General features: G+C 42.6%; 1 protein-coding gene across 1 annotated transcript in view; it reads right to left on the reverse strand.

The window, feature by feature from the left end:
- The window catches only part of POC1B (POC1 centriolar protein B), a 944,738-nt gene extending 935,131 nt beyond the window's left edge, over positions 1-9,607 (reverse strand). The window contains exon 1 of the mRNA XM_044087861.1: positions 9,438-9,607. The gene's annotated coding sequence lies outside the window, so the exon portion shown is untranslated. The remainder of the gene's footprint in view (positions 1-9,437) is intronic.
- Between the last annotated feature and the right edge of the window lie 3,808 nt (positions 9,608-13,415).

Here is a 13,415-nt window from a genome sequence, read left to right on the forward strand (position 1 = left end):
CGAGTCAACTTTATCTTCATGGACTTGGGCTAAACCAGAGGGGACTACTGGACTGCCAGGGTCCACTGAGGAATTCGTACGTGATATCTGGCAAGGGGAACTAACTGAATGGCAGCTGCCATTGAACCTAATGTTTGGAGAATCAAGTGAACTGACAGACGCGCTAGCTCCAGCAAAACAGAGAGACCTGACCTTGCATGAGTTGGATCCTGCAAGGTGACAGTACTGCAGTCTCAGATACTGTGTCCAGGTGAACTCCTATGAATTTCAGGTTTTGGCACGGAGCAAGATTGGACTTGGTAAGATTCACTGTGATGTCTAGATGCTGGAAAAGGCTGAGGACATATCTGCTGGCCATAGACAGTCAATGCTTTGTGGAAGCCATGAGGAGCCAATCGTCCAGATACAGAAAGACCTGGAAACTCTGCAGCTGGAGATGAGCTGCCACCACTGCCATGCATTTGCTAAACACCTGGTGGGCTGTGGTGAGTCCAAAGGGCAGTGCTCTGAACTGGTAATGATCGGCCCCTAGCCAAAAGCTTAAGTGTCTCCTGGAGCATCTGTTGATCATTATATGATAGTACATGTCCTTGAGATCCACTGAGCACATCCAATCATCCTTGCATAACAGAGGCAGAATGGACTTTACAGTGACCATCTGGAACTTGGACTTCTTGATGGACAAATTTAGCTCATTAAGGTCCAGAATTGGACACATGTCCCCAGTCTTTGGCACCACAAACAAGTGAGACTAAGTTCCAGACCCTTGTTGTCTTGTTGGGACCTCTTGGATGGCTCTTTTTTTAAGGTGGTCTTGCAGCTCAATACAGGCCAACTCACTTTGGCAGGGTGGAATGTCTGACAGAATTTTTCAAATGGGGGGGGGTGGGGCTGAGAAAAGGGAATGGAGTAACCCCTGCAAATGATTTTTAGCATCCACTGATCAGAGATGAGACTTGGCCAGACCAGTGAGTGAAGGGAGAGTCGTGCCCTGACTGCCTCCAGGGCAGGACAGTTGGACAGTGTCTCAGGAATGCTGAAAGGGCTCCTCCAAGAAAGGTTTCTGGGCGCCTTGGTTCTGCAGACCCCCCCTCTGCCCTTACGGCAGTGTCTGACACTGAATCCCCTGGCCCGGCTTGTGGAAGAGGATTCCTGGAGATCATCCAGAAAGGAAGACTGAGTCCTCCGGAACCAAAGTTTCTTACTTCCTCTTTGGGTCTTAGAAAAGGACTACTGGGTAGTAGAAAACTTGATCCCTACCGCGGACAGAATCTTGCCTTCCCGCTCACTGCGGGTCAAGGTTTCCTTAACAGACTGTCCAAACAAGGTGGATCTGTCAAAGGAGGTATTGGTGAAAGACACCTTAAAGGGTTCCGCAAACCCACACAGGCGAAGCCAGGCATGCTGCCGTATGGCAATGCCGGTGCCTGTCACTTGAGAGGTGGCCTCCGCAGAATTAGAAATCAGCCTCATTGAAGCATTAGCCAAGGAGGTTAGAGTAGACAGCTTCAGAGAGACTTCTTTAAGGCTCTCCAGAGACAACAACTCTTACAGGGAGGTAGTGAGCTCCAAAACCAAATCCCTCTGAAGCCAGGTACAATAGGCCAAGTAGTTAGTTGCTCTCAGAACAAAGGTAGCTGAGGCAAACACACACTTTCCAAAGTGGTCAATCTCCCGAGACTCCCTGTTTGGAGGATGGACAGAGGAGCTTTGTTCCGCTAACTCCTTCTTAGTAGCAGTGGCCACCATGATGGCAGGGATGGGGTCCCCTTTGCGCCAAAAGGATCCATCTTTGGGAGGACTGAGGAATTTGTCAGCTCTCTTGGGCACTGGTGCACTGTGTCCAGATCCTTCCAAGCCCTGCTGGTGATAAAGTCCACAAGCTCGTCAGCAGTGGGGGGGGGGGGACACCCAGGTAGAAGATAGGCCCATCCCAAAGGCCTTCAAGCACAGACTCTTCCGAAGATAGGGATAGGGAAGACCACCCTCCTCTCTGCTTAAGAACTTTCAGGATGTCCCTGAAGGAAACCTCCTTGGAGGGGAGTCTGGGGGGACCAGTCTCCCTCCAAAAAAGTCTGTGTCCTCAGTGAGAGACTCTGGGGGAGTCCAAGTGCCTCCTCTTGCATGATCTCTTCTGGGGGGGTCCTCAGTGGTGGATTCAGGAGAGGACTCGGAACACTTTCAGGAGGGCTGACCCTGGACGTTAGATGAGGCCTCAGCACCCAAACTGAAGAAAGACTGGGGGGGGGTGGCCTAGAGAAGACAGAGGTAAATGCCAAACTGCAGAAGGTCCTCTCTATTGCCCAGAAAGCCAATAGGCTGAGCAAAGCACATTGCAGCACTGACACCCCCTGACAATATCGGCCGAGAGCTGTCCAGTGCTGAAGCCCCCAGGGAAAGGGAACAGTCTGAAAACACCAGACCCAAACCCACCCCCAAAGAACTTGCACAGACCTTTCAGAGGCGAGGTGTGCCCTGATCTGAGGGTAATGAAACAGAGCCAGCCAGGGACCCGACAGAGTCGAGAAGGGGGGGTATACCTGACATTGTCGGCCTCTCAGTGGAAATTTCCTGGTCCTGACATTCCAAACCCCGATGGACTGTAAGAGGAGAGTGGACTCCTGTAGAATGGGAGGATCCACTGGCCACTTGGGCAGGGGATGGTCGCAAGCCCAACTCAATTTGAGCCTTGAGGAGGCTCCTCATCATCCTATCCATGTCCAAGGGGAGGAGACTTCTGGAGGACCTAGATGAGACTGAAGAGTGACCAGATCTAGCAGAGGATCTGATCCTGGATCCTATAGCCCTATGGTCCCCAGAAGGGGATCTGCTCCAATGAATCGGATCTGACTTCCTGGAGGACTGAGATGGGGAACTTACAACTATCATAGGATCCGAGAGTGTAGTAGGATCTGAGAGTGTAGTAGGATCTGAAGTCTTCGACTGAGTGCCTGTCAGATTGGGAGATGGCTTGCGCCTACTTGAACTGAAGACCTCTGCTCCATGGAAGTCTTGGATCCGAGGGTCTCAGAATGGCAGATCTCGGAGCCAAAACCGAAGAAGTTTGACTCGGATCCGGGGATCTGCGATCTGAGCACTTCAACTTCTTCTTATTATTATTAGAGGAAGAGGACCCCCAGAAGGAGGAGGAGGCCTCTTTTTAGGCTCCTGAGAGAGCTTAGAAGGGGATTCAAAGGACAGAGGACCACCCTGAGCCAATCCCTTCATAAGAAGCTTAATACAACACTCTACGAGGGCCCTGGAGTTGAATGCGGCACAAATGTCACATTCAACCTCCAGTAGGTGTGTCGACCCTAAGCAATAAAGACACTCCTTTTGAGAGACAAAACTTGGCATCTTCCAACTGCACAAGGAGCATCTCTAAAACCCCAAGGGTTTGTCAGCCATGCCAGCACAAACACATATGTGCGCGCGCACGGGCACCATTAACAACACATTAACCAAAGGGATGTTTAACTTTAGACTAACCTAAAGAAGAAATATAACCTCTACTGTTATTATCTATATATTTTTTTTTCAACTAGCCTAACTAGAAAAGGGAGGAGAACACTGCAAGGGATAGGAAACCTAACTAAACAACTAGTTAAAATGTGGGAGGGGAGGTAAAGCAGTTAAACTACCTAAAACTACTTAAAACCAGGTAAAATGAAGCTAAAAAAGAATGCACTTATCTGTAACTGACAGCTTGAGCTCTGTGGATTATGTCCGAGCGTTTCAGCAGCAAATGAGATCTGAGGTTTAGAGGTAGCAAGGGATCACAGGAAGTGGAGGAGCTTGAGCTCTGGATCTGTCTGACAGTTGTCAGCTCGGATCTGAGGTCAGATCCAAGACCCACTCGTGATGAATAATGACATGGATAGCAACAGATTTTTGGCAATCACTGAAGATTGAAGTCGCTACTTAATAACATGTACTTGAGTTTCAGACTTTATTTCTTTCAAAAAGTCTATGCTACAACAGATCCCTTCATTCTAGAAATGTTCTTCAATTTTACAACAGGAAAGTTTAATACCTGTTCCTATTTTTAAGCTTTTGTCCCCTACACCCTTTATTTTAGGCTTTATCCAGATTTCTTGAGCCAAGAGGTTGAGAGTTATGTATGCCTCTTATCTGCTGCTTCCATTACTTGAGCAATCTCGCTCTCTCTCACACAAACAACACACTTCCGCTTTCAAGCACGTAAGCACACATATACACACACAAAGATGGAAGCAAACACACTTCTTTTTTTAATGTTTCTTTTAATTTTACACTCTCTAAACAGCAAAAGCGCTCCTTTGCAAGTGTAAAATAATGGCACTATTGATCTAACTCTCACTTTCATGCACACACACACACACACACACACACACACACACACACACACACACACTTTTTAATTTTTTAGTCACTAAACAACAAAATTGCTACTTAGCAAGTGTAAAACAATAGCAGCCATTAGCCTTCTTACAGTCTAAGCTCCACAGCAGCTTAATATACTGCCATGAAGCAGTGTACTCTCTTTTCAGTAGGCATTACCTGTGGAATAAACACATTACTGGAGAATGTTTCTTCTCTGATCAGAGTGGCAATATACAGCTCGCCGATTCTTTAAGTGCATCAATCTTCCCCTTGTCTTGTGTGAGTAGATCCAGTCTGTGAGGAAGCTTGTGATATTTGCCCTTGGCCAGTTTCAGAAGAAGAGAGAAGCAATGTTGCCTGGGCAAAAAGGGGGGTCACCGGATTATTTCAGGGGTATCTTGGTATCAGTGGAAAGTCTGGAAACACAAAGGAACATCTCCTTCCAAGGGAATGAAAATGCATCTATCCAGGCTTGCTTGCAAGGAACCCTGGAGCAAAACTTGTTTAGCTGTCTGTTTGGAAAGGAGATAAACAGATCTATCCAAGGTGTCTTCCACAACTGTATCAGTTCTTGGAAGTCCCCCTCATTCAATTTTCATTTGTGAGGGTCTGTCCTGGTCTTCATCCTGGACCTGCTCATCTTATCTGTCACTAGGTTTTGTTCTGACAGAATATAAGATGCATGGAGATTTAAGGACTGCTGAAGAACTAACTCACAAGTCATCATCACCTGTCTCCACAGGGGGGGTACAACCTTGTACCTCCCTACTTGTTTAGCACTTGAAGAGGTTCTGGGGGGCTAAGGTGATGGACAGAACGAGAGGTATCAGGTTCTAAAAGGTCAACATTTTGAACTTTGTAACTTTCATGCACAGATTTAAAAATGAAAGCTCTAGCACTGATCTCCAAGTGGCCTCCCTCTTTTGTACCAGAAATATTCTGGAAAAGAAGCGTTTGCATCTTTGACTTAAATGACTCACTGAGTGAGTAAAGACTGAAAAACCTGAGGAAAAAATTCTGTTTGGTTTAGATTCCCCTGAAAGGAGATTTTTGTATCCACTGCCAGTTGTAACCTCACCTGAACCACTTTTAACACATAAGAGTCCGAAATAATCATTTACCAAAGGGGAAAGTTGAAGGCCAGTTTTGGGGTCAGATATGGAGAAATACTGGCCATGGGAGAGGAAAGAAGAGTAAGGAATGCTGGCATAGACATTCTGTACTGTTAAGTCTGTCCTTTTTAGAAAAGACCCCCTGCTTTTTACTATTGCTACCCTACGGCCATCTCTTTTTTGCATTTTATTTGTCAGAAAAAGACTGGTTTTGTTTTTTTTGTTTTTTTTTTGTGAAAGAAGGAGGCTTATAAGATTTGTACTGAGGTACATGAAGCATCACAGAAACTCCCTGAATTAATTTCCCTCTTTCATCACATTGTTTGAGAATCTGGGAAGCAAAAGAACCAAACAGTACCTTCTTACCTAAAGCTGAATCCAAGATATCAGACTTTCCTCATCAGCTAACATTTAGTTACATACACAAGCATCTCTTCTTAATACTGTAGCAGTAGTGGTGACTCTAGTCACAGCTTCTACACAAGCATGCACATTCTTCAGGGCATGTTTAGACACCCAAGAAAAGAATAAATATAGTCTGGTCCAAAATAAAAGAGCTTTCTAATACAGGCAAATTAGTAGCCAATTTTCTCAGAATATCCAAATGGCAGAGCATAAATTTCCACATACATGCCCAATAATTCAGAATTCTGAAGGCTAAAATGGAAGGAGTAAGCATTCTCTTACCCATACAGTCCAAAATTTTACTCTCCCTATCAGCAGGTGGGGGTATTACTAGCCTGCTGTCAGTATGAGACACAGTTGAAATGACAGCTATGTCTGACCTTAGGTGAGGGTGAGATAAATTTATTAGCTTAGGATACCGTATACAGCTTATTTACGTTTTAGGGACTGATGGCAGGGTATCAGGATGAGTACAGTTAGCATTTAACAAATCCTCCATAACTGGCAGTACAGAAGGAATGAAGTATATCAGTTTGTAACCTATCACAATATTCCCCCATTTCATGAGGGCATGTATTTGTTCCCATAAAAATACCTCCTTCATCTTGGCAATGGTCTGATTAAAAGTAAATTCGACCATATGCAAATAAATATTAAAGTTTTCTTCACAATCAGAGAGTTGGGCTTGGGAATTTACAAAAGAAGAAGCCCTCTCTTTGTCTAATTCAGTATCACTAGACCCAGTTTCGTAGGAAATAACTTTACAGGGAATGGTCATCTGTAAAGGTTTCTGCATACTAGTATTTACTGCTTGTAATGCCTGTCTAGTCAAGATAAGGAACTCTTTATTTTTCCCTAAACAATAGTAATGTTATCAGAACAATGTTTTAATTTTTTTTCTTAACTGGAATTCCAGCAGAATAGATTCAATTTGAAGGAGGGCTGTCTGCTAATTCTAATGGTCTCTTCCTTTGGTTACCCCAAAAATCTCCCGGAGTGTCTCTCAGACCCACAGAAGATGTTTTTTCCCATGCCCGCATTGAACAATGAACTGCCAAAGTAGACACGGCTGACCCCAAGTTCATGCTAACCAAAAGGGCTACAACAGAGGAAGCCAGAGGCAAGTGAGAGGTCTGAGAAACAATCAATGGCCATTACAGGTTCACCCACTATTGGCTGAGATGCAAGCCAAGTCCACAACAGCAGCAAGGACTCCTTGGTAAGCTATTTTTTTCTTTCTAGGTGCTGTGGGAGAATAGCCAGCTGGAAAGGAGTGAGGATCCATGCTCTAACTGGGAAAGAAGCACCAAAAGTGGTAAGCAAAGCTGGAGTGAATCGGACAGAAGGTAAGTTGTTACGAGTGTTCACAAACAGCACACTTACACTCTCAACACCTTCCACAGTCCCTTGGGTTATAAAAAAAAATTAAGAGTACTGTTCAGACACTTGCACACACACCAACAGAATCAAAATGGCAGACAGGTCATAACAAAGTGAACATAACCATTACACTGACTACAAGTTCCAAGTTCCTCCGTAAACTTTTCTGTCCTGTGAAATTCAAAGTTTACATAGGCAGCACAATTTTTCACACAATTAGTCCCAATACCTTAATAAACACACTAAGGGGGAAAAAAAACAGCAGTCCATGACATGAAACTTAATACTGTGAAAAAATGTTTAATAAAAAATAGATAAAATGTTATTTGTCTTACAAGAGCAATCATTTTTGAATGAAGGGGTTCCCCACTGGGGACTTATCTGCCGGAAATGAAGTTCTTAACCGATTGCTGCTCCTGTAAAGCCCAAGAGATCCTTCTTCTCAAGACAGCAAAACAGTAACAAAGAAAGCCGACTTCCCTCCTTTAGATTATCCAGTCAGAGTAGAGTGGAAGGAGTCAGAGGTTTTTGAAGCCATCTGTAGTTGTTTCCTAGGTGGGAAATAACCCACATAACCTAAGGACTACTGCAGTAGTGGGAATGATGATTACAGGATATTAGATACCTGAAAAGGTATGCAGGACACAATGTCGCAAAAGGGCACTATTTAATATGAAACCAGTACGGGGCAAGAGTGTAGCCATTTTTTTTTCCCAATGTGTACCTCTAAGGACTAATTCTGCTACTCTCAGTCACCATGCTGTCCCCCGCAGTCAACCATGGTATCCATTCTACCTTGTCCCTAAATGATAGCCTATCTCCAACTACATGGTCACCAAATACAAATGGGGTTAACCTGTGGTTCTGTGCTGACCCTGCAAAACCACACTGTCACAAAGACTCCTGTTATTGTTTTATAACTAATACTGCTCCTCACCCCTGGCTTTTAGTAAAACAAGTGTTGTACTGTGACAAGCCCATGTACCACAATAAGGCACCCAGTTCCAAAGATCTCCACAAGCAAATTTAACTGGTATTTAGTGTCAGTGTTACATTGTGACAAGTCCCTGTATCATATCAAGGAAACCAGTCCCACAGAGATCTACTCACACCAAAGATCACACACAGTACAGCTCACTGGAACACTTCTACTTCATACCACACACCTGATCCACCTGATGAACTCATCCTAAAATTTGATTCAGCTTACCACGCCAGCACTGCTATAACCCACTATGTATAATCTAGTCCCCTATTTCATCCTACTGGTCTCTAATAACTTCCCTAACCTAGCAACTACTGTTCATATTTCCAACACTTCTCTTTCTTCTACTTTAAATCTATTCTCAGTTTTCTATTCCTGTTATGTAACTGCCCATATATTTGGTTTATTAGATATTTTTTGTATATATTGTTTGTCAGATTTCTATGCTCTCTCATAAAATTAAACCACTGTTATTTGAATACTGTACATTGTTTTGCTATATTATGATGCAACTCAGGCTGAGCATATAATTTGTCATTGTCTGACTGGAGTTCTACCCCAGCAAACAAATTTAAATAAATAAACAAACCAACAAATAAATAAATAACTTATTCTTTGTGAACTGGAGGAGCTCTTGTTTTGCTTTGTTTAACATTAACAGTCAAAACCAACCACAGGAAACATTTTCCCATACAATTCAAAACACTCTAACATAAAACATTTGCATTTGCAAATAGCCCTGTCCCTCCCTTTCAGTCCAAGGCAAAACATAGCAAATGAGTACAAGAGGCATAACTAGGCCAAGGTAAAAGAGGTGGCTGTCCCAGATGCAAGCTTTTAGTGAGCATGAGCAGTAGTTGCCAATGGTACAGGAGTGCAGTACCTTTATTGCTTATTAAGCCATAAGAATAATGTGGCTTCAGAAAAGAATATTAACACTGTGTTAACGGTCATGGCTAAAGTGCTACAGCACTTAGTATGTGTTATCATTTAACAATAACAAGGTGCCTGTTAAATTTGTAGCAAGAGGCTTGCTAAAGTTTTAGAACAGAAGAGTTTTTTTTTTGTTTCTCTACTTTGAATTGAGGGGCATGCCTGTTCGGGGAACTTGCACAAACCGCCAGATGACCTAGCTACATTTATGTACAAAAATGTCTGTGTTGTCCTGACAAACTGGGATCTCCATGGCTTACCATTCGTCCGGTTTTCCCCGGACATGTCCTGTTTTTGTGCTCCTGACCAGGCGGTTTTTCACAACTTCCGCGATTTGTCCGGGTTTACAATCCCGACTCAGAATTCAAATCCACGCATGCGCGGAAGGTAGACGAGCTTGCTTGCGAGATTCGCGAGAGCGACGAGACAGTGTTTGCGCGGGGAGAAGCAAGACTAGTATGTGTCAAGGAGGGACCGACTGAAAAGTAGGATCCGCCACAGGTCATCGGCGACTGGAGTCAGACTCGAGTGAGACTCTCACTATGAGAGAAGGTCCAGTCGAGAGATGGCACAAATAAAGGTATGTGTGAACTAAGGTTCAGTAGACATTACCTTTTCTGCTCTTTGCAAAAATTTGAATTATTTCATGCAACCTCTCTCTGACTGTTTTGCATGATGTCATTGCAAAAGGAATTCATGGCAGCTACACAGAGTGGGGAGGGTGATTAATGCTTGCTGGAAGACGCAGTAAAGTAGTTAAGAAATAAAGCTAATTTAAGCTCAGTGGCTGGACAGAAGAGGGGTGTGGATGTTAGTATTTAAAGCTTCTGAATAGGATGAGTTTTTTCCAAACTTCTTGTGAGGTGATAAGTGAATGACTTCTAAAAGCAGCATCTTGGCTTTCAGTTTCATCATATTTTTGTGTCCTGTGTGAGGAACAGGAGAATTGTACATAACAGAAAAGTGTGTTCAACTGCTTGTTGCAGTGGTTGCTTAATAAGGAGAGGATGGCCCCTTTGACTGATAAGATAGACAAAATGTAAGCATTGTGCATGTTTGTATTATTTGATAGCAGTATCTATCAGCTTGTTCCCATGGATAATAAGACAGGCAACTAGCTTTTAACATTTTGAAAGTCTATGGCATAAAAAGGAGGGGGTTATAGCAACAGCTGGGGTGCAGAATAGAAAGCTAGTTATGCAGATTTGAAGAATCCAGAACACTTGCACTGCACATCTCCTGTGCTGCCATGCTCTGTGCCAGGCAGGTTTAGTTTGCCACTTTATTCTGATATTGACGTGTGTGTGTATCTGTATCTCTGTGTTAGTGTATGTGTAATTTATTGCATTTTAGCTGTATATTTATTTTTGTTGACTGGAATAGTATGCAAGAATGAAAAAGGAATGCATCATGTTTATTTTCCAAAAGAAGTAGACAGTGATCACTTTAGGTGTACTAGTGTGAATTTTATTACTTAACAAAAGTACATTAGGCATGTATGGAAGAGGTCTACCACCGTTTCTTTTAAATTTTTTTATATGTCCACTCTCCCTGATGCAGAAAGTCTCTTTTGTGTTAGCATGAGAAATCATTCAATGCTAGGGCAAGCCAGGGCAGTATTGCAAAAGTCACAGAACACTTAAATCTGTGCTGTGTCAGTGAAAGTGAGACATCTGTTATCCATTCATATTTGGATTTTCTAATTGTGTAGACTTTGTATGTAGTCAAGAAATGAGAATTTTCTCTCTTTATTAGAAGCATTTTTGCAGTGGTTCAGGACAGATGTGCAATGCCTTAATATCCGTATGTAACAACGGATGTGACAACTGATTCAAGTGGAACTGCAGTGTTCTGCATTAAAGACTAAAGACCTTTTTTTGGTCTTCACCTAGTGTGAAAGACCTTTTGTCCCGACAAAGAATCTATCGTCCTCTTTTTTTTTTTTTGTATAACCAAATATGGCAACCCATGATGGAGGCAACAAATGTAAATCCCAAAATAGTACAATTACTTACTGAACTTGCCAAAAAAATTTTTTTTTTTTTTTACACTGAGAGGGTTATGAACCCATGGAATGGGCTGTCAAAAGGGTATTGGCAAGAAAATCGTGGATGCATTCAACAGGAAACAGAGGTGTAAAAAGTAAGAAACACAACAGACAGACAGAGGATAAACGGAATATTAAATTCACTTACGGTGCATGCTAGGTAGGCTGTTACATTTAAGTATGCTTGATGGCAGAAGGAAAATAACACAATGTTCTTCAAAAGACTGGTAGTGTGATACTGGCTGAATACTGCAGTCTGTCCTTTCAGTATGAACTCATTTAAAGAAAAAAAAACATGGAATAGTTTCTACAGGAGAGAAGTAGAACATATAGAAGGTACAGAGAAACTCAAAACTCAGGGCAGCATGGCTGCAACAGGAAGGTTATGACCAATGAATCTGTGACAGTTCTTTGACTAGGAACCATCATTTTTTTAGGAGTTACCGATATCCTGGCCCCATAGCAGACAGGGATAAAGCATTAACTGTACCCCAGACAAAACCATGTTCAACCAGTGGCACAGACACTAGAAGGATATGGGAGTGAAGATGCAACACAGGCTCACCCATCTTGGGGTAAGAAGGCAGCCACACTCACCAACGTAGCAACATTAAGATCCTAGCAAGCATCATGCTACAAGAATAGGTGCACATGCACCTCCCAAGGACAGCCATAGTGGAACTCGCAAGGCTGATGTGGGGGCAATGGTTTTAGGGGATACTCTGGGAACAGTATGATGTTGCACCATTATCCTTCTCCTCCATGGCTCTAGATATGGATTGGGGAAAGGCTGGTGGGGGGGGGGATAAGAATGTCCAGCAGACCAGCAAAATGAAGATGGGAATTGGTAGCTACTGATTATCGGGTCTATATCACTTCGACAAAATGGCAGAAGTTTGAACACCATATGATCGAACTTCTAACCTCGAAGTGCAAAACCACCGAAGGCTTAGAACAGCAATTTTTTTTCCCAGGGGGAAAAAAAATCGCTGTTCCAAGAAAAACACACACAACACAAGCACACCAAAAAAACAGCAATCCACACAAACTTAAAATCCTACATCTAACCCTACACTAAACTGTACATACACTATCTATCCGCTTACATTAACCCAAATCTAACCTTAAGGTCCATCACTATCGCACACTCACCTGACCTGCGCCCTAACCCTAACTCACCTATCCTGCCCTAACCCTAAAGTCTGTCACTATCGCACACCCACCTCACCTGCGCCCTAACCCTAACTCACCTAACCCATGCCCTAACCCTAATGTCCGCACAATCCCACACTTACCTGAAACCGACCCGTAACTTTCCACCACAGTGTTGAAAATCATGAAGCCATCGAAACGGCCCACTGAATTCTTTCCCTGGGAAAGAATTTGGTGTTCCATGGCTTCGCGATAATCAGTTTTTGAACTTCACAGTTCGAACAGATGGTGTTTGAACTGCTGAAGTTTCAACGAACTGATAGGAACCCTGATTATCAGCTCCGATTTGCTAAAAAATGAAAAAAAGCATAGCATTTAACAATTAATGCTTTCATATTATAGAAAAATAATGCATGGACTAGACAACTCCAAAGCAGATTTAATAATGTCACCACATGTAAAATACTAGTCTCATAATAGTTCACTCAAAGATGTAGAAGGACAAGCCTCATTTTAGCAAATTATGCAAATCCTCATTTTTGCAAATAATACAAAGACGCTGACAACTACTGATACACAAACCACAGCTATGTGTTACATCATCACAGATAAGAAAGACAGCTTATTGAACCTACACAATATAAAAGAACATCTTAAGCATTAATTAACCTAATCTAAATATATAACAATCTAGAACACTGCACATTTAGAAAATAAGCAATTACACATACCTTTATAATACATTTGCATGAGAGAAACTCTATGCTGCATGAACACAGCTAACCAAATCACTACTCGCCACTCTTTGTGATTGTGACTTAAAAATTAAGACACTAAAGAAAACTAGAGAAAAGGAAAGGAACTACTGAAATGTCTGTTGTACAGAAATCAGGAGGTCTAAGAAGTACTTAGGGTGGTAGTGTTTAGCTGCCATTTCTAAGTAGAAAATATACTACTAAAATAAATTAATAAAGTAATTTATTCCTATGTAGTTCAGTTCTGATTGCGCTGCACATTACAAAAAAAAAAAAAACACAAA

The sequence above is a fragment of the Protopterus annectens genome, chromosome 11.part0, assembly GCF_019279795.1.
Source record: "Protopterus annectens isolate FY-2018-M chromosome 11.part0, PAN1.0, whole genome shotgun sequence".
NCBI classification, from domain to species: Eukaryota; Metazoa; Chordata; order Ceratodontiformes; family Protopteridae; genus Protopterus; species Protopterus annectens.